The sequence below is a fragment of the Mustela putorius genome, unplaced genomic scaffold, assembly GCF_011764305.1.
Source record: "Mustela putorius furo isolate JIRA1106 unplaced genomic scaffold, ASM1176430v1.1 tig00003859_pilon_pilon_pilon, whole genome shotgun sequence".
Lineage (NCBI taxonomy): Eukaryota > Metazoa > Chordata > Mammalia > Carnivora > Mustelidae > Mustela > Mustela putorius.
Genome location: NW_025422011.1, coordinates 17447640 through 17469035, shown reverse-complemented (window position 1 = coordinate 17469035; position 21396 = coordinate 17447640). Strand labels below are relative to the sequence as shown.

Sequence of the window (21396 nt, the reverse complement as noted above, 5' to 3'; positions counted from 1 at the left end):
ACAATTACCTGATTAAGTTCTAGGAAAAACTCTACTGAGATTTTTGTTGCAATTTCTAAGTTAACTTGGGAGAATTGATATCTGCTTGATACTGAGTCATCACCTCAATGAAGATGGTACCATTTCTCTATTTCTATAGCCTTTCTCCTCATCCTCCGCCATTGACAAAAGGAGTCTTTGTCTTATTTCTGAAAAATTTTTTAACAATTCCTCCTTAAAAATATTTAGTTGGGTTTTTAGTAGACACCCTTCATTAATTAAGCAAGGTTTCTCTATTCCTATTTTGCTTGGAGTTGGCTACAAGAGTTTTAATTATAAATAGGTATTAAATTTTATCAAGTGCTATTGAGACAATTACATGGTTTTTCTCCCTAAATCTTTTTCATGTCAAACCATGTTTGCATTCCTCTGATAAATCCAATTTTTTTCTTTAATTCCCTTTATTTATTTTACTCATACCCTCATCCATCTCCCCTCTGGCAGTCACCTGTTTGTTCTCTGTATTTAAGAGCGCCCCTTCTTTCTTTGTTTATTCATTTGTTTTGTTTCTTAAATTCCACATATGAGTGAAACACATGGTATTTATCTTTCTCTCACTTATTTTCTTAGCATTACATCTTATAGGTCCATCCATGTTGCTGTAAATGTCAAGATCTCATTCTTTTTATGGCTGAGTAATATTCCATTATATATATATATATATATATATATATTCCATTAAAATATTCCATTTTATATATATATAAAAATATATATATATATAAAATGAAGGTTTATACATTTATCTATGGACACGGGTTGCTTCCATATCTTGGCAATTGTAAATAATGCAATTATGCATTATTTGCAATTACATTTGCAATTGTAAATAATGCAATTATGTAAATTATTATTTACAATAATAATTGTAAATAATGCTGCAATAAACATAGGAGTGCATGTATCTTTTTGATCTTTTTGAATTCATGTTTTTGTTTTCTTTGGGTAAATACTCAGGGGCAAAATTACTGAATCACATGGTAATTCTATCTTAATTTTTTGAGGAACCTCCATACTATTTTCCACAGTGGCTGCATCAGTTTCCATTTCCACTAACAGTGCATGAGAATTCCTTTGTCTCCACATCCTCACCAACATTTGTTGTTGTCTTTTTAATTTTAGCCATTCTGACAGGTGTGAGGTGATATCTCATTGTGGTTTTGATTTGCATTTCCCTGGGTGATTAGGGATATTGAGCATATAGTATTTTGCTTATTTATACACATATATTTATAAATGTGGTCAGTTCATAATCTTTCCTTCTGGTGGTCTCCTTGTATCAGTTGGAAAATGTTCCCTATTTTCTGCTCTTTGATAAAATTGGCATTAGTATATGTTTATTTGTTCCTTGAATGTTTAGCCAAACTAAACATGTTTAGTTTAGCCAATCTGGTCCTATGGAAGGACCAAGGGGTAAACTATTAACAACTGATTCCACTTCTTTAATGATAAAGACTGTACTCCTATTTCTATATCTTCTTGGGATAGTTTTCGTAAGTCACATTTTTCTAGGACATTCATCATTTCTGTCTTTTTAAATCTATTGGCATAATACTATCTTCTTATTTATCTTTATTACAATCTGTAGTTATGAATCCCTTCTCATTTCTACACTACAGGGTTTTATGAACAATAAATGAGAAGCCTGTTAAGCCCTAGTCACACTACCTGGAACAAAGAAAGTAGCTGTAATCAATAACCCCAAGCAGTAAGACTTATTGTTAGTACTGTTTATAGAGAACAGAACTAGTACCATACAATGAGGAGATAAATGATACACAGTTGTACTAAGGGGCCCCCCATTTCTTATGGAGGGAGGGATACTAATATATCCTATCTAGTGCCAATTAAAAAGAATTGTGCTCCTGAGTATATGTGTGTATGTGTGTGTGTTTTGTATTGTTCAGGAGAGGAACAGTTTCAGTAACTCTGGCACAAGAAGCATAGCATGTTCTAATGAGAGTTGGGTAACTAAGGCACCTTGCTGCTATTTCTGAGAAAGCAAGATATTGTACTAAGGGAGCCAAAACAATTTTTCATCTGTGATCTTATCATGAATTCTATCCCTCCCCACTAAAAAACTACCACCTAGGGGCCATTGGAAGACATGTGTTTGACTGGATTTAGGAATTATTGTGCTGAGACAGGAAAATAAACAAGAGTTTTCTTACACATTACCAAGTGTTGTTAAGGGACCAAAACACATTAAGAGACAAGGTCATATTGGATAAAACCAGCTGCTGAGAGAATCACACACTGGACAGGTAGGTTTTGGTGAGGAGAAAAGGAAGAGAAGAGGTAGTGAAGGGCCCAAAACCATAGGTTGATCCTGCCTGGGGGGGAGCCTTACATATCAGGTTAACTGTGGAACATCAAATAGGAAAGGTAGAATGGTCCTTAAAGGAGCATAGGAGAGGAAGACTGGAGTCAAAATTTGCCAGTTTTAAATTTTGTTTTAGGTGATAACTAAAGAAAAGATAACTATTTTGGAAATTGGAATCATTTCTAAGATTCCTATCCAATGATGTGGTTGTGTGAAAATTCATGAGTAATCATAAATTCTTATCCTGAATTTCATCGAAAGCTTAAGTCAGGTTGAAAGTGAGAAAGAAATGCAGAAAATCTCAAGCTCCTGGAATGAAGCAACATAAAGGACTTGTGGGCAGTGACTGTCCTGCCTTCTCCTGACTCACGCTCTGGCTGGCAGTGCCACTCTTAGCCTCACCCCAGGTTTATTCCTTGAGCCAGACGTTGAAGACTACCCTGCTGCACGAGGAAACTCCAAAGGTACTGGTAACCCCCAAGGGCTGGGCATGAACAAATCAGTTATTAAACAATATGTGTTATATCCATATTCTATTCAAGACAAAGGAATTGCTTCCAGTGAGTAAAACCAGGCCAGTACACAAAAGCCACAGAGAGACAACTGTTGACTGAAATTAGGAAAAACTTCCTAACAGAGGTATTCCAGGATAGAATGTAACATACTAAAATCCCCATCATTCAGTGTGTTTCAAGCAGAGGCTGGCTTGTAGAAATTCAAGGAGGAGATTGGACCTGAAAGTTTACAATTCACTTCCATTTTCCAGTCCTATAAAATAGAAGAAATGACCAACAGTTACAATGAATTGACAGTTTACCCAAGAAAACAGAAATTGTGGAAATAATAACAGATCCAAAGCAACATAATAAACCAAATTAAAGGTCCAAAAACTTAGTAGAGAAGTACCAAAAATAGCTGTCCTGAAAAAATTCAAGAGACACCGCAAATTTCTTCATACCAAGGAAGATTCATCCCTTTGCATAAGCAATAATTAGACAGGATTCCTAGTAGTGAAGATAAAGGTAAAGTATGCAGATGATTCAGAGCCGGAAGAATTGCTACATAAGTTCTCAGGTAGTCCCCACCAGATTCCTACTTACATGCAGTAGAGAACATGATACTTGCCAATAAATATTAATAATGACCTTAAATAAACAATTGCTTTGCCATCTTATAAGAAAAAGCAGATATGCTTGAATTCTGTTCTCTGCATTTGTGCACACTACAGTTCTTTTCTCAAAATTTTGCACTGCATTACGTTAGAATTCAAAGTCATGGCTTACCAAACTTAATTGTTAATTCAGAAGATAGGATCCATGACCTCATGATTTCCCATGGGTTTAGTATCATTACTTACTCTTTTTTCATTTCTGACAGTGCCTGCAGATCAGATTAGAGGTATTCTTAATCCTACTGACATGAGTCAGCTTGAAACAGGAAAGAGAGATAAAAATTAACGAGGGCCTTGTTACTCAGTGTGGTCCAAAGACCAACAGCAATGTTACCACCTAGGAGCTCTGCAACATAGCAGAACCTCAGCTCTTACCACCCCACTCCCAGATTTGCTAAATCAGAATCTGCATTTTAACAAGATTCCCCCATGAAACAAAAGCAAAAATAAACTATTGGAGACTTCATCAACATAAAAAGTTTCAGGGTAAAATAAATTTAAAAAAAAAAAAAAAAAGCTTTTAGGGGCACCTGGATGGCTCAGTCAGTTGACCATTCAACTTTTGGTTTCCATTCAGGTCATGATCTCAGGGTCACAGGATCGAGCCCTGAGTAGGGCTCCACACTCAGCACAGAGTATGCTTGAGTTTCTCTCTCCCTCTCCCTCTGCCCTTCCCTCCCACTCTTTCTCTTTCTAAAATAAATAAATAAATCTTAAAAAAAAAAAAAAAGCTTCTACATAGCAAAGGAAACAATCAACAAAATTAAAAGGCAATCTATGGAATGGGAGAGGCTAGTTGCAAAAGACATCTCTGATAAAGGGATAGTATCCAAAATCTTTTTTTTTTTTTTTAAGATTTTATTTATTTGTCAGAGAGAGAGAGAGGGAGAGCGAGCAAGCACAGGCAGACAGAATGGCAGGCAGAGACAGAGGGAGAAGCAGGTTCCCTGCTGAGCAAGGAGCCCGATGTGGGACTCGATCCCAGGATGCTGGGATCATGACCTGAGCTGAAGGCGGCTGCTTAACCAACTGAGCCACCCAGGCGTCCCTAGTATCCAAAATCTTAAAGAGCTTATCAAACTCAACACTCAAAAACCAAAAAATCCAGTTAAGAAATCGGCAGAAGACATAAATAGACTTTTTTTCAAAGAAGACAAATAGATGGCCAACAGACATGTGAAAAGATGCTCAACATCACTCCTCATCAGGAAAATACAAATCAAAACCATGATGAGTTACTACCTCACATCTGTCAGAATGGCTAAAATTAAGAACACAGGAAACAACAGATGTTCCCAAGGATGTGGAGAAAGGGGCACCCTCTTACATTATTGGTGGGAATCCAACTGGTGCAGCCACTCTGGAAAACAGTACAGAGGTTCCTCAAAAAGTTAAAAATACATTAAATTTTAAAATCCTCAAAAAAGTTTAAAATACTATCCTATCAGGGCACCTGGGTGGCTCGGTGGGTTGGTCCTCTGCCTTCAGCTTGCGTTGTGGTCCCAGGGTCCTGGGATCGAGCCCTTCATCGGCTCTCTGCTCGGCGGAGAGCCTGCTTCCTCCTCTCTCTCTTTCTGCCTGCCTCTCTGCCTGCTTGTGATCTCTGTCTGTCAAATAAATTTTTTAAAAATATCTTAAAATACCACCCTATCACCCAGCAATTGTACTACTAGGTATTTATCCAAAGGATACAAAAGTACTGATTCAAAAGGGCTTATGCTGGATGCCTGGGTGGCTCGGTCAGTTAAGCGGCTGCCTTCAGCTCAGGTCATGATCCCAGGGTCCTGGGATTGAGTCTCACATTGGGCTTCTTGCTCAGTGGGAAGCCTGCTTCTCCCTCTCCCTCTGCCCCTGCTCATATGCATTCTCTCTCCCTCTCTCTCTCTGTCAAATAAATAAATAAAATCTTCAAAAGGGCTTACGCACCTCAATGTTTATAGCAGCATTATCAACAATAGCCCAATTCTGGAAACAGCCCAAACACTCATCAACTGATGTATGGATAAGGAAGATGTGGTTTGTATATATATTCAATGGAATATTTCTCAACCATCAAAAAGAATGAAATCTTGTCATTTGTAGTAACATGGCTGGATCTAGAGTGTACTACACTAAGCAAAATACATCAGTCGGAGAAAAACAAATACTATGTGATTTCACTCATATGTGGAATTTAAGAAACAAAATAGATGAACCTAGGGGAAGCAGAAAAAAAGAGAGAGGAAGGCAAACCATAAGAGACTCTTAACCATAGCGAACTAACTGAAGGCTGCTGGAGGGGACGTTAGGGGATGGGCCAAATGGGTGATCAGTATTAAGGAGGGCACTTGTGATGAGCACTGGATGTTATATGTAAGTGATGAATCACTGAATTCTACTCCTGAAACCAATATCACACTGTATGTGAACAAACTAGAATCTAAACAACAACTTAAAAAATTAAACAGCTTCCCCCATAATTCATATGTGCCTTAAAATTTGAGAAGTGCTAAACTAGAGAACAATGATTCTATTGCCTACCTTCTGACCTTCACCCCCTAAAAGCTTTAAGAAGAAACAGTAAGTTCTGGAAAACAAAAAAGGGAGATAATGACTCAGACTGTATTCATTAATGAAATCACTAATCAAGTATTTGCATTGTTTTAGAAAATTTCCTACTGCTAACATAGTACAGCTGTGCTTAAAACGGGCTGGCAGACCCTCTGGTTTGTTCTGACCCAAGTCAGCTGATGAGGGTCGGTTAGTCATTAGACGTCAGGGAAAAGGAGAAGAGAGACTTCCACAAGTGCCTGTACCTGGAGAGGTGGCTGTTTGTCATAAGCTACTGTCAACAAGTCTAGCAGGGCCTCATGCTTTATTACCTGCAACCTCCTGCCTCTTTGTCCATGGAGGCAAAACCTTTCTGCTGGGGTAACTTCTGAGACACCAGTAGCCCCAGAGAAGGCATGGATGTAGTAGGAGAGGGAACTTTTTCAGCATCCAGATGTGGAAAATGTATAAAACAAAAATAAAGTATTTCCTAGAACACTTCCTCAATTCAAAAAGGCCACTGATCACAGGAATCAACCTAGATTTAAGATAGCTTTTTAGGAGGGGTGGTCAACAGTTCTTTAAATAAATCAAACATGATTCCGTTTTTAAAAAGTAAAATTGAGGGCGCCTGGGTGGCTCAGTGGGTTAAGCCGCTGCCTTCGGCTCAGGTCATGATCTCAGGGTCATGGGATCAAGTCCCGCATCGGGCTCTCTGCTCAGCAGGGAGCCTGCTTCCCTTCCTCTCTCTCTACCTGCCTCTCCGTCTACTTGTGATTTCTCTCTGTCAAATAAATAAATAAAAATCTTTAAAAAAAAAAAAAAAGTAAAATTGAGGAGGGCAGTGTTCATGAGAGTATATCCTAGAATCAAGAAAATTTGGTACATCTGTGCCTGACAGTCTCATTGGCCAGTTTTGGTAGCAGGTATTAGCAATTAAGTCTTTACAAATAAGTATTTACATGCAAATGCACATGGGAAAAAAACGATGGTCATTTTCTTTCTTTTTTTTTTTTTTAAATTTTATCTATTTATTTGACAGAGAGAGAGATCACAGTAGACAGAGAGAGAGGGAAGCAGGCTCCCCCGCCCAGCAGGGAGCCCGACGCGGAACTCGATCCCAGGACCCTGAGATCATGACGATGGTCATTTTCTGCAGTCATCTGTTTCACTGCAGGACTGAAATTCAACCCAGAGGGCAAGAAGGAAGAGAAATATCAAGACCCCACCTTCTCCAAATACATTTGGATTGAAAATCAGATAGATACAAGAGCTTTGTGCTCCTACGAATCTGTGCCTGGCCTTATGTGGGGCCTGAATCTGGTCATCTAACGTCCCCTACTTCATAAAGAAAAACCATCTGACCATGGGGTGTATATTCATGGGCTGCAGAGGATGTGGTATTGGTCAGAAGCAGAGAGAGAAACTGAGGTCCTACAAGGGGACAAAAATTGCTCCAGAACAAATTGTAAGTCAGCAAGATTCTGAGTCCCTAATGTACAAGCTTAGCTTCTTTCCCTGACAGCTCCTCCTTTAAACTGTTCTGGGTCCTCTGGTGTAACAGCCACACTCTTTCCAATAGGGAAGCTCTAATAGGAGAACTGCAGAAAGTGCCACCAGGAAATGCAAATTAACACTAGGCCAAAGGTAGACAATGGACTTCCCCATCCTCCTGGGTACAAATATCCTCAAACCACCATTGCCACGTGTCATAGAATTTATAATGAATCATCTTTGTTGATGGAAAAGTGCATTCTTCCTATAGCCTTCTGGAAAGTTATTGTCTACCTTTTTTTTTTTTTTCCACCAGGGAAAAACTCAGAAGGAATATTGGGCGGGAAAACCTGTGTCACAAGGAACTGTGGTTATATTTGCTTTTACACATTGTTCTCTAAAAAACAAAAAACAAACAAACAACAACAAAAGAAAAAAACAAAGACAAACCTAAATGCATAGCTATAAAATGCAAAAGTTTTTTTAAAGAATTTGTCATAGAGAACTTAAAATTTCAAGGAGAGACGCCCCTGGCTTTCTCTCCCCTGAATCCTAAAGCTCCCTCTAGTGACCAAGAACTTAACACCGCTACAGGTATAGATAGTAAACACTTTGTTAAGGCTTCTAGTTTTTAGAAAGTATCCTCAAGTTTCTATAGCATTTGCACGTAGGTCTGAGCATTCAACACAGAAACGTAAAAAATAAAAGTATCCTTTCTCCTGTTTAATGGACAAGAAACTGAGGCTCAAATGGGCCAAGGCGTGTAGAGTCACGTGACTCTAACAAGTGTGCTGGAGCTGGAGCTGGGCCTCCCATGTCCTGCTGCACTGCCTTGTGATCTGTGGCCACTGGGCAAAGTCATCCAAGACCATTCTCATGAAAGCACTCATGGAAGCCTTTTTAAGGGATCTACAGAAGTGATTCTTGACTTTCAGGAGGTCCCTTTGAGAATCTGATGAGAATTTTGGCCCAGACGTATACAGGAAATACCTGGATCACCCTGAAGGGTGTCTACTGACTCTCTAAATTGCCAAGGACCCCACGTTAAAAAGTTACTGACATCTACTGGATATAATCTTGAGATATCAAGAACTCAGAGCATGAACTTTGAAGTTCTTTACTCTTTCCTTTAATTATGATGTTTTCCACGCTTATCCAGTTTCCTCTTCACCCCATTGTTCAGAGTATTTACAAGGATTGAACAAATTAGTATATATTTGCTAACATTTAAGGAAAAGCCTGCGGATATTGCCATCAAGGCATCCTAACTTTCCCACAGGCATGCCTGGGATTAGTGGCAAACTGAGATGTTTCTAGGAAAGTAGTAATTTGAAAGCATTTTTTCAAATGTAAGAGCATACCACGGTCTCCCGAGCTGGCTCTGTAAAGAATCTAAAGAAGCAACATAGTGCATAATATATAGATGACTTTTTTCAGGGAACAAAAACCAGTATTGCCTCTAAATTTTCAACTCTTTTCATCCTAGCATTTCCAATGACTTTGGAAAAGCCCAAATCAACAGGGATGATCATGTAAGTCTTTTCCACATAAGCTCCATAAGGGTAGGGACCATGTCTATTTGGATCACTGTATTTCCAACATCCAACATAGCCACCAGCACTATAATACACTCAATAGATACTAGACAAATGACTATGTGAATGGTCATCTCTGAGTGACCACTCTGGAAACTGCTCCTTTCCCTCCCTAATTAATTGGTGGCCTCTGATTACCTGAGACATTGCGCTAAAACACTCCACATAGACAATCTCAGGTTCCAGATCCTTGAATGTTCTGATGAAAAGTTCTGTCCTCTATTCTGTGACCCATGCCCACAGTTTACACTGTGTTATAAACAAACCTAAGCAATGATCACCACTTCATGCCTCAGCCCTCCCAGAAAGGATGGCACAGTTTAAAAGGGATGTATTAATCTTTGAGTAAAATGCAGCACTCCAGTGACAGGACCACCCAGCCATCGAGGCTATTAGGAAGAAGTGAGGAAGATCTTTCTAGATCATCTCACACAACCTCTACTCATCACACCCTTCCCTCCCTCCAAGCTTTCACAGTGTAACTTCCCTCAGCTTCTCATCAACACTTCTCACCCGGTGAAATGTCACCCCAAAGATGTCTTCAGCTCTAGTAGTTAACAACTCTCACCTTTTCCATAGCAGAGTTCAGAACTTTATGACCGTGCTAGATTCTTTAAAATATATGTTGTTGTCCCCTCCTCTTGCATATGCAGCAAGGCCAGCAAGTGGGGTAGGAGCTGCTCAACTCAAGAATGGACTACAGGGTGGGGCACCTAGGTGGCTCAGTAGGTTAAAGCCTCTGCCTTCAGCTCAGGTCATGATCTCAGGGTTCTGGGATAGAGCCCCGCATTGGGCTCTCTGCTCAGTGGGGAGCCTGCTTCCTCCTCTCTCTCTCTGCCTGCCTCTCTGCCTACTTGTGATCTGTCTGTCAAATAAATAAATAAAATCTTAAAAAAAAAAAAAAGAATGGACTACAGGGGAAGGGAAGTGGGAGAGAAATGGAAAGATGACGGCCGGGGAAGTACTCAGCTGACATTGCTGACTTTGAAGCTGGCTTTGAAGATGGACGGGGCCATGAGCCAAGAAATGCAGGCAGCCTCTAGAAGCTGAATAGGCAAGTAGAGGGATTTTCCCCTGATGCTCCCAGAAAAGAAGACACCCTGGCAAACATCTTGATCCCAGCCCAAGGAGAGCCATGTCAGACTTCTGACCTCCAGAATTGCAGAATAATACATTTGTGTTGTTTTAAGCCAAAAAAAAAGGGGGGGGAGGACTGTTTCACCCTCCGGTTTATCCTGCTTACCTTGATTCTCGCAAATCCAATTTTTTCAGCAGTTACTGACAATATCCCTATGAAAACACGGAGCTTCTCAATAAAGAATTACTGCCTAAGTCACAGTGAAGTTGTGATTTCATGTGCAGATGGAGTCTCAGCATAGCATTGACTTTTCCCAGCTGCCCTGTTGGGTATTATATTTAAATCGAAGTTTGTCAAAATTTTGAGCACAACCTTTGGGATTTTTGTTATATCAAAGCAGCACCTGAACTAATATTTACTAAATACCCTTCTCTGAGTTGACTCAACTTTAAAACAGTGTTTTGCTCTTTAAGTAATATCCATCAAATATTAGGTGTGATGTGATAATTGCTTTTTCTTAATATATATCAAAATAACAACAAAACTATAAATGGAGAAAACCTTTACATTAAAATAAATTCATAACTATCAAAATTTACAAACAACTCTATGTTCCCAGGAAAATTGCCTCTAGGTATCCTCAGTGATGTGGCTATTCCACTTTGTGAAATACTTTTCAACATTTTGCTCTCACCCTCCCCATGCCTCTACCCAAACTTAATTTTCACTCTCAGCAGGATAGCTGAATATACAACAGGTCCCCAAATGGGAACTCACTTGACTTCTCTGTTCTCTGCCCCTGCTTCCTGTTCCACTAAACTCCTACTCCACAATTCTTCTAGGAGAACTACTAGGTTTTGCTAGATGTCTTTGGAAGTTGAGTCAGGTTTTTGTGAGAGAAAAAGGTTCCACCCATTTGTTTACCTAAAAGGGAGTTCTTCCTGGCCATTTTGCCTGGTGATGCTATCTAAAGATCAAAAAGATCAGTTCACTGAAGTGCTAGAATGAAGATTTCCAACATGTAGTTACTAGTCTCATGTGGTGATTTGAACTTAAGTTAACAGAAGTGAAATAAAATACACAAAGATAAACTCAAAATGGATAAAAGACCTCAACGTGAGAGGAATCCATCAGAATCCTAGAGGAGAACATCGGCAGTAAACTCTTCGATATCAGCCACAGCAACTTCTTTCAAGATATATCTCCAAAGGCAAAGGAAACAAAAGTGAAAATGAACTTTTGGGACTTCATCAAGACCAAAAGCTTCTGCACAGCAAAGGAAACAGTCAACAAAACAAAGAGGCAACCCACGGAATAGGAGAAGATATTTGCAAATGACAGTACAGACAAAAAGTTGATATCCAAGATCTATAAAGAACTTCTTAAACTCAACACACACAAAACAGATAATCATATCAAAAAATGGGCAGAAGATATGAACAGTTACTTCTCCAATGAAGATATACAAATGGCTATCAGACACATGAAAAAATGTTCATCATCACTAACCATCAGGGAGATTCAAATTAAAACCACATTGAGATACCACCTTACACCAGTTAGAATGGCCAAAATTAGCAAGACAGGAAACAACGTGTGTTGGAGAGGATGTGGAGAAAGGGGAACCCTCTTACACTGTTGGTGGGAATGCAAGTTGGTGCAGTCACTTTGGAGAACAGTGTGGAGATTCCTCAAGAAATTAAAAATAGAGCTTCCCTATGACCCTGCCATTGCACTACTGGGTATTTACCCCAAAGATACAGATGTAGTGAAAAGAAGGGCCATCTGTACCCCAATGTTTATACCAGCAATGGCCACAGTTGCCAAACTGTGGAAAGAACCAAGATGCCCTTCAACGGATGAATGGATAAAGGAAGATGTGGTCCATATACACTATAGAGTATTATGCCTCCATCAGAAAGGATGAATACCCAACTTTTGTAGCAACATGGACGGGACTGGAAGAGATTATGCTGAGTGAAATCAGTCAAGCAAAGAGAGTCAATTATCATATGGTTTCACTTATTTGTGGAGCATAACAAATAACATGGAGGACATAGGGAGATGGAGAGGAGAAGGGAGCTGAGGGAAATTGGAAGGGGAGGTGAACCATGAGAGACTATGGACTCTGAAAAATAATCGAGGGTTTTGAAGGGGCGGGGGTGGGAGGTTGGGGAATCCAGGTGGTGGGTATTAAGGAGGGCATGTATTGCATGGAGCACTGGGTGTGGTGCAAAAACAATGAATTCTGTTATGCTGAAAAGAAATTTTAAAAAAAAAAAAAAGTAAAAAAAAATAAGTGAAATAAAATGAAAAATTCAGTTCGTCAAGATATTACGCACATTACAAACATTCAGTTATTGGCACATGTGGCAATGGCTGCCATATTGGACAACTCAGATATGGAGCGTCATTTTTACATTAGGCCAATACTGTTCTCAAAAAATTAAATTTCAATGATATTTTTAGAAAGAGTTCATCAGACTTTAATTCCATCAAGCTTTCCACTGTATCTTCTCACCCATACGTCTAACTGAAATCATACCTGCAACTGTTCTCATTATTTTGCTTTCTGTGCTGCTCTCAGAATAGGGGTTGCCCTTCTTTCTGTTCAAGAAATGTCTGTTTGCTTGTGCTCTGAAGACGACCGAATGTATTGCCTCAAGGATCTTACTCCATGAATTAAGCTCTCTTTAGCTTGTTTCTACCTTAATTAAGTTGTGAAATTCACCATGCATAAAAGAACATATAAGCACATCTGTTTGGGCTAAATAATCATAGAAATACAAACCCATGTGTGCCCATCACCCAGGTCAATAGAGCACTGTTAGTACCTTCAAATGGGGATATTTGGTGTACACCTCCATTGTCTCTCCCTCCCACCCAAGAGTAAACGCTAGCCTTTCGTTACAGTTTTAACACCTATGTATGGAGACTTAAGCAACGTATTGTTTAGTTTTAAATTTCATGTAAATGAAATCATACTGGTTATATTTTGTGAGGCATTTCTTTTGCTCAGTATTATGCTTCTGAGATTTACCTCTTTTGGTGTGTATATAGTGGGAGTTCCTTTATTTTCACTTTTGTTGAGTATTTCATTTCATGATAACTCACAAGATTCCTTCACTTTTATATCTGTATAGTATTCTATTACATGGCTAATCTACAATTTATTTATATGTTATTACTGTTGGATATCTGAGCTATTTTCAGCTTGTTTTTATCATAAGCAATACTATTTAGACATTCCTGTAGTTGTGTCCTAGTACATATTAAAGCTTTCTTTTAGGGAAATGGCTTTCAAAAAATTTTTAACACAACTCATAACAAGAAATATATTTTACAACATAATCCAACATTATTAATAGAATACAAAACCTTACTAACAGCAATCCAAAACCTTAGCAAAATAATACACCACCTTATCATCCGCAATACATCCCGATATTTTCTATTTCTATTCTGTTCTGTTTAATTCTATCATATTCTTGTCTACATTTCTTGTTTTTGTTTTTAAGGCTGATTCACCCACCAGTGTGATCTGACTGTAATAAAAAAAAAATTAAAATGGCTTTAGGACATAAACCTAGGAATAACACTGTTAGGTTACAAAGCATGTACAGATTTTAACTGTCCTAGGTAATGTAAACCATGTTCCATGGCACTCTCTCAATTTATACTCTCTTCATCAGGACATATAAGTTACATTGTTCCAAGGCCTTGCTAACTTGGTGACAAATGAACTTTATTTTTTTTTCAGTGTTCCAAAATTCATTGTTTATGCACCACACCCAGTGCTCCATGCAATATGTGCCCTCCTTAATACCCAACCACCAGGCTCATCCAAACCCCCCCCCCAACCCCTCAGTTTGTTTATCATATAAACTTTAAAAATTTTTTCTCATTTGTTGATATTACATGGTAGCACACTGTAGTTGCATTTCCATAGTTACTAATAAGATAGAGCATATTTTCCTGTTTATGGACCATTTGTGTTTCTTCCTCCCTGAAATACCTGTTTATATATTTTGGCCATTTTTCTATTAGGTTATCTACATCTTATATATTCATAGAAGTCCTTTAACATTTTTGAAGTGCTGATCCTTTTTGGAAATGAATTACAAATATTATGACCCACTTCGTGGCTTGTCCTTTGACTTTGTTCAATATGGTTTTTAATGAACTGCAATTATGAGAAATATAGTTGAATTTATCAGTCTTTTCCCCCTGTGAATTGCATTTTGTTTGTTCTTTAATGTTTTAAAAACTCCTTCTGTATCAGAAGGTTGTATTAAACTACATAGTCTTCTAAAATCTCTATGCTTATCCTTTCACAGCTAATTCTTTTACCCACCAAAAATTGATTTTTATGTATGGTACAAGGTAGGGATATAATTTTGTTTTTTAATCTACATGGATCTTTCCAGCACCATTTATTATATGGTTAATCTTTTCTTCAGTGAACTGCAATGACTTCATCATGAATCAAGCTTGCATGCATTATTCGGTTTGTTTGTTTCTATGCCCTCTATTCTGATCCATGCATCCATTTGTCTACCTCTGGATCAATACAATGTCTGAGTCACTATAGCTTTATAATGTCCTAGATCTTGGTAAGGCAAGCCCCTCCACACCTTGTTCTTCATAAGTTTCTGGGCTACTTTTGAACTTTCCTTGTGTCTTTTTTTAATTTTAAGACACTACTGAAGTGCAGTTGAGATTCAACAAACTGTACATATTTAAGATATATAATCTGATAAATTTTGACATATGTATACAACTGTGAAACATCACCACATTCAAAATAATGGAAATATGCATTATCACCTCCCCCAAATTTTCTTTTTGTGAATCCTCCTGAAAGAACTACCTTGCCAATCCCAAAACCCCATCCTCAAGCAACCACCACTTTTTGTCAGTATAGATTAGCTTGCATTTTGTAGAAATTTACATAAATGAAGTTATATGGTATATATTCTTTTTAGTCTAGCTCCTTTTACTAAGTATAAAATTACATTGAGGTCCATCCATATTGTGTGTCTATAGCATATTATTTGTTCAAACTGCTGAGTAGTATTCCATTGTGTAATATAGCTATTTGTTTATCATATAATGATGGACATTTCCAGGTTTTGGCTATTAAATATCCTTGAGTCTTCTAATACAGTAAAGTTATTTGGAAACTATTTGATTCTGTTGGTCTTGCTGTTAAGGCTTGCCATGTGGGAAAATGGAAGCATTTATTCTCAGACTAATTTTGTCCCGCTACTGAGGCAAAGTTCTTCTGAGTACTCCGCTGAATGAATTAATGATAGTGAGATTTTGGACTCTGGTTGGTGGAAGCAGGAACCATCACTATATGGGCCTTGTGAATTGTATCCTGCAATCCTTGTGGGTGTTTTTTTCCCCTCAGCCTCAGGTAGTTCCCTCTACCTAAAACTCTACCTGAAATCTGCACATCGTATGTACGGATCAGTACTTAACTGAAAACTTGAGGGGGACTCTGCAGATCTCCAAAGTCCTCTTTCTGTTCGGTTCTGCCCTCTCTGGTATGCCTCCCTGCAATGTCTGTCACATTTGCTTCCCCAGATTTCCAGCTCCATCTCTTTAATTCAGGCTTGGGTTCTACCCCTGCACATGAGCTGAAAAGCCTCTCCAGGCAGAGAATTAGAGCAATTGTAGGGCTCATCTGGCTTGTTTCCCATCACTCGGAGATCACTCTCCTTCGTTACCTGATCTCCAAAATCTGAAAAATTGTTGTTTCATGTATTTTTCCCCATTTTTAAAAAGTTATTCCTGGTGAGAGGATATATCTGGTCCCTGTCACTCCATTCCCTCTTGAATGGAAGCAAAAGTCTGGAAGTCTTCTGGTATATTTTGTGACTTTTAACTGTGAGCTGCAAGTTTTCCCTAGGACTTTGGAGTAATTCTCTGAAACTTGATCTAGAGTTTATTTTCTTGAGAAAGGATTTGTATTTGCTTTTGTCAGTGAGTTGAAAACTCTATCAGTTAAGGACCACTTTAAAATTAAATTCTTCACTTGAGTTGTGCAAACAAGAAATTCTCAAGCAGTATTCCCTGCCTAGACTCAACACCATTGTTAAGACAGAAAGCTTTCTTACTACCTCCTTCTGCATGGCAAAGTTCATTTCTTATTCACCTTTATACAGAGCCTTGGGAGTCCCAGCTTTGTGCTACATGGGCAGGACCTACATGTTAGGTCTTGTCTCCCTCACTCCATGGAATCAGCAAAAGAAAAGTTCATCTCCAGAATTCAGACACACTATTCTGATGCGCTGACAGAATCAGGACTTCATTTGTACCTCTTCTTTTCTACTAACTCCCTCTCAGCAGCCAATAACACATTCAGTAGCTATAGCCATTACATACTCACTTGATTATGGATCTTCTCTTAGCTACAGCCTTCTTTCACATCTGCCAAGTTCTTAAAAGGTGCTGTCCACAGCTGTCTGTTTTCTAACCTTTAATTCATGCTTTAACCTATTGTAGTCTGTATCTTCCACTAGGTCTCCAATAAAACTGGTTTCTGGAAAGCCAACAATGATGACTTCCTTCTCCAAATCCAATGGACACTTCTTATTCTATCTTACTTAAATAATCTGTACTATCTGGCATTTTGATCACTCTTTTCTTTTTGGCTTCTTTTACATCATTCTTTCTAATTCTACTTCCATCTCCAATTTCTTCTCACTGGATTCTCTTCTTTTGTTCATTTCTTCCCAATGCTCTAAAAAGAGTATCTCCAAGTGATGGTAAACAAGCCAGATGAGCCCTACATTGCTCTAGTTTACTACTTGGAGAGATATTCCCCAGATTTTCTCTTTGTGGCATTATCTTTCAGCACGTCTCATGAACCATGTACTATCAGCTGCCAAAACTGGAACCATTCATCCTCTCTTTCTCCCTCCTTAGTAAAAATCTTACTTGCATGGGCACAATGCTGCCCAGAATGACCTATACCCCAGACTTGCTAGCATTTATATAGGAAGCATTTAAACATGACTACCTTACAGCCAAGAATGTAAAGATGTTATATGGGGTTTTCAGGAATACTACTTAAAGGAAGTTGATTCATCTGGGAAGCACCCTTCTCAGAGGTGTTTCTCTCTTTCTTCCATCTTCTGTCCTGCAACATGTACATGATAACTGGAGATCTAGCATCCATCTTGAACAAGACTTTGAAACCGGAAGCTATGTAGTAAGATGATAAAGCAAAAATATAGGAGCATGGCTCTCTACTGACCTCAGGGAGCCTATCAGCCTAAACCATCTACCTCTGGACTTCTTTTATGGGAGAAAAGTGAACTTCTGTGTTTAAGCCTCTGTTATTCTGGAGGATAGGGGAGGGTTATAAACAGCAAGTCAAGGCTGAAGTAACACATCTGCCAACTCTCAAACTTAGTCATAGAAGATTCTTTTTCTTCCTTGCCTCCCTCATTAAATATATCCTGCTAACTTTGACCCCTAAATATCTCTCAAATCTTCCCTCCCCTCTCATTTCATGCTACCCGAGTTTACTTCAAGATCTCAATGTTTTTTGCTTAGACTAACACAGTGACCACTGAAGCAGGTTTTCTTTCTTTCTTTTTTTTTTTTCTTAATATATTTTATTCATTTATATGAGAGAAAGCACAAGTCAGGGGGAAGGGGCAGAGGGAGAAGCAGGCTCCCTCCAGGGAACCTGACATGGGGCTCTACCCCAGGACCCCAGGATCATGACCTGAGCGGAAGGCAGATGTTTAACTGACTGAGACACCCAGGTGCCCCTGAAGCAGGTTTTCTAAAACATAAACCTACCTTGTCTTTCAACCATGTAAAACCTATACACACCCATAACCTATGGAATAAAATCTAAAATCCTTAGTATTGCTTCCTTGGCCCTTGCCTATCAAGGGCCTTGCCTATCAGATATCTGCCTTCTTTTCCTTCTCTTCCATTTCAAACCTTATTGCCAATAACATATTTTATATGATGGGTTTTAATTTATTAAACAAATTGGTTTCATGCTTCTATGCCTTTGCACATATTGCCTGTTTTCCACAGGATGTCTTTCTCCTTTTGTTCACCTTTTGTCCTTTAACTTCCTATTCACATATCAGCTCATTAAGCTAGTCTTCTTTGATGCACCCCATCTCTCTCCAGCGTTTCTTTCACTCTGCCATCTCTACATCGTGTACATATTTACAACACTGAGTTTATTATGTAATAATTTTTGTTTATATTTTTGCCTTCCCTCCTACACATATGAGTTCTGAGAATGGGAAATACCCCACTGATCTCTGCATGCCCAGCAAATAGTGCAGTGGAATTCCTAGCTAATTACATATGTGTAAAGGAGTCAATAAAATTGTGTTTTACAAAGATTATGCAGAAATTAATAAGTGAAGCATAGTAATAATGATTTTCAAGAAAGAGTGTTTTCTCTAAAAACTAAAGAGTTGGGTAACAGAGTTTTGATAAATTTGATATAGACCAAAGTCAGCAGAAAAAGGAACATAATAGTAATATCCACCCAGTGGTAGTATTGAACAAATTCTACAAGCCTGTTCTCATAAAGGGCTTAGTTAGTAAGGTGCTTGAACATACTTCGATTGTGATTATTATTAATGTGTAATTGTGCCACAGAGCACCCCCCAAAAAGTTATGGATGCTGTTACAGAAATCGTGTGGCAGAAAGATATCTAAACACTTCTAAAGATTTTGCTGGGAAATTAGTTTCACAAAAGTAAAAAAAAAATAAGTTTTCCTTCCTAAAAATGAGTTCAGTACATAGCTTCCTGAAGTGTGAGTTATTGCTTGAGATTGGAAGATAGCCACTTACTTGCATGAGCCCATTTCATCACTGAAATTAGAGCCATAAACCTAGCTGTGTGACCCACTTTTTTTTTTTTTAAGATTTTATTTATTTGACAGAGAGAGACACAGTGAGAGAGGGAACACAAGCAGGGAGAGTGAGAGAGGGAGAAGCAGGCTTTCCACCGAGCAGGGAACCCCATACGGAACTCGATCCCATGACCCTGGGATCATGCTCTGAGCTGAAGGCAGACACTTAATGACTGAGTTCTTTTTAACCTGCATGAAGAGCCAAAACTTTGACTCTCCTTCAAGAACTCAAACCAGATTTCCAAGAAGTTGAGCTTGGGTATTTGCTTGCATTTTATATAAATGTATAAACAAAGCAATGTTTTAGAAGAATCTGGGAGGAGTGTGCGTGGGAATTGAAACAACGGACACATTGTCTAGGTTTTCTCTGGTATGAGAGATTAAAGGAATGATCGTAGCTTCACACATACTGCATGTTTGTGCAGTAATTATGCTTTACAATTGGTTCTGGTTTCTCCATTAATGCCAAAGATTCCTTTTTAGAATGTGAGAAATCTTTTTGGCTCCAGCATACCAGTTACAAACATTCTTTGGTCTTTTTATGCTTAATGATAGTGTTTTAAAAGCTATACTTTGTATAAATCTGGGGTGTGTGTGTGTGTGTGTGTGTGTGTGTGTTGGGGCCATGGATAGGGCTGGGATATAGGGGAAGAAAAGAGAAAATCGGGGTTTGGAGGACTATGTTTTAAAAGTAACTCACATGGCAACCATTCACAGTCAAAAAAGAGACAAAATGTCAAAAGAAAAACAGTCCCAAAACACAAGTTTAGAATTCTTACTGATGAAATTCATTTAGGTGACAACAAAACCTCATTATACACATGCATGGGGTATATATCTAGCTATAATTATCTACTATTCTTCTTGATTTGCATAAGAACATCCACTTGACTGGCCCCAATGATGAAAAAGTAGCAGCTACTTTTGTTTTAATGTATCCCACACAACAGAGTTGAAATTGAATTTGCTAAAAATTAGCTTATCCTTTTTTATTTCATTCTGATACATAGGTTTAGAACATTCTAAATGAGTCTGGTATCTTTTCGACTTTTGTCCTTTTCCAATATTTATTAGTAAAGGTATCATGAAAAAAAGGGTGAATTTCTGTTATTCTGATATATTTTCCTTTTTTAATCTTTATTTTTCTTTTAGAGGGAGAGGAAAGGAAGGGATAGAGGGAAAGGGAGAGAAAGACTTTTTTTTAAGTTTTTGTTTTGTTTTGTTTTTGTTTTTTTATTGGAGAGAGACAGAGAGCAGAGCTATGGAGAGAGAGCACAGTTGCGGGGAGAGGCAAAGGGAGAGAGAGAAGCAGACTCCCCACTGAGCAGGGAGCCCGATGTGGGGCCCAATCTCAGATCCTAGGATCATGACCTTAGCCAAAGGTGGACACTTAACAAGTGAGCCACCCAGGTATCCCGGTAGAGAGAGAATCTTAAGCAGGCTCTACACGTAGCATGGAGCCCAGTGCAGAGCCCAATATGGAGCTCAATCTCATGACCCTGAGATCATAAACTAAACTGAAATCAAGAGTCCAATGCTTCACCAACTGAGCCATCCAGGCACCCATACCCCCCACCACTTTCTTTAGGTAATAATAACATAGCTACTGTTATCAACACCTATTATATATCAGGTGTTATGCTAGGTATTTTCAAACACAGTTCTATCACTAACTAGCAAATTATCTTCTCCACACTAATATTTCCTTTTTCTTTATTTTTTAGTCAAGTATATTTAACATATAGTGCCATACTAGTTTCAGGAGTACAAGTCTATACATTTCTCAATGGTCATCAAGATAAGTATATTCCCTTCATCTGTTTTACCCATTCTATACCCACCTCCCCTCTGGAAACCAACAGTTTGTTCTCTGACTTTAAGAGTCTGGCTTTTCATTTGTCTCTTTTTTTCCTTTTTTGTCCATTTGTTTCTTAAATTCTACATATGGGTGAAGTCACTTGATATCTGTCTTTCTCTTACTTATTTCACTTAGCATTATACCTCTAGGTCCATCCATGTTGTTCTAAATGGCGTGATTTCATTCTTTTTATGGTTGAGTAATATTTCATTACACACACACATCTTTATTCATCCAACTGTGGATGGATACTTGGGTTGCTTCCAAACTTTGGCTATCGTAAATAAACAATTTACAACAAATGTAATTTTTTGCAAATTATTTTTACAAGTTAACTGCTATTGTTGCAAATTTATAATAAACTGCTATAATAAACACATGGGTGCTTATATTTTTTGAATTAGT

General features: G+C 38.4%; 1 protein-coding gene across 3 annotated transcripts in view; it reads right to left on the bottom strand.

The window, feature by feature from the left end:
* The window catches only part of CCDC34 (coiled-coil domain containing 34), a 118248-nt gene that overhangs the window by 46774 nt on the left and 50078 nt on the right, over positions 1-21396 (bottom strand). The window contains exon 7 of one of the 3 annotated variants that reach the window (XM_045066113.1): positions 3113-3130. The exons of the other annotated variants lie outside the window; for them this stretch is intronic. The gene's annotated coding sequence lies outside the window, so the exon portion shown is untranslated. Of the gene's footprint in view, positions 1-3112; positions 3131-21396 lie in introns of those variants that run through there. 3 annotated transcript variants of the gene reach the window in all.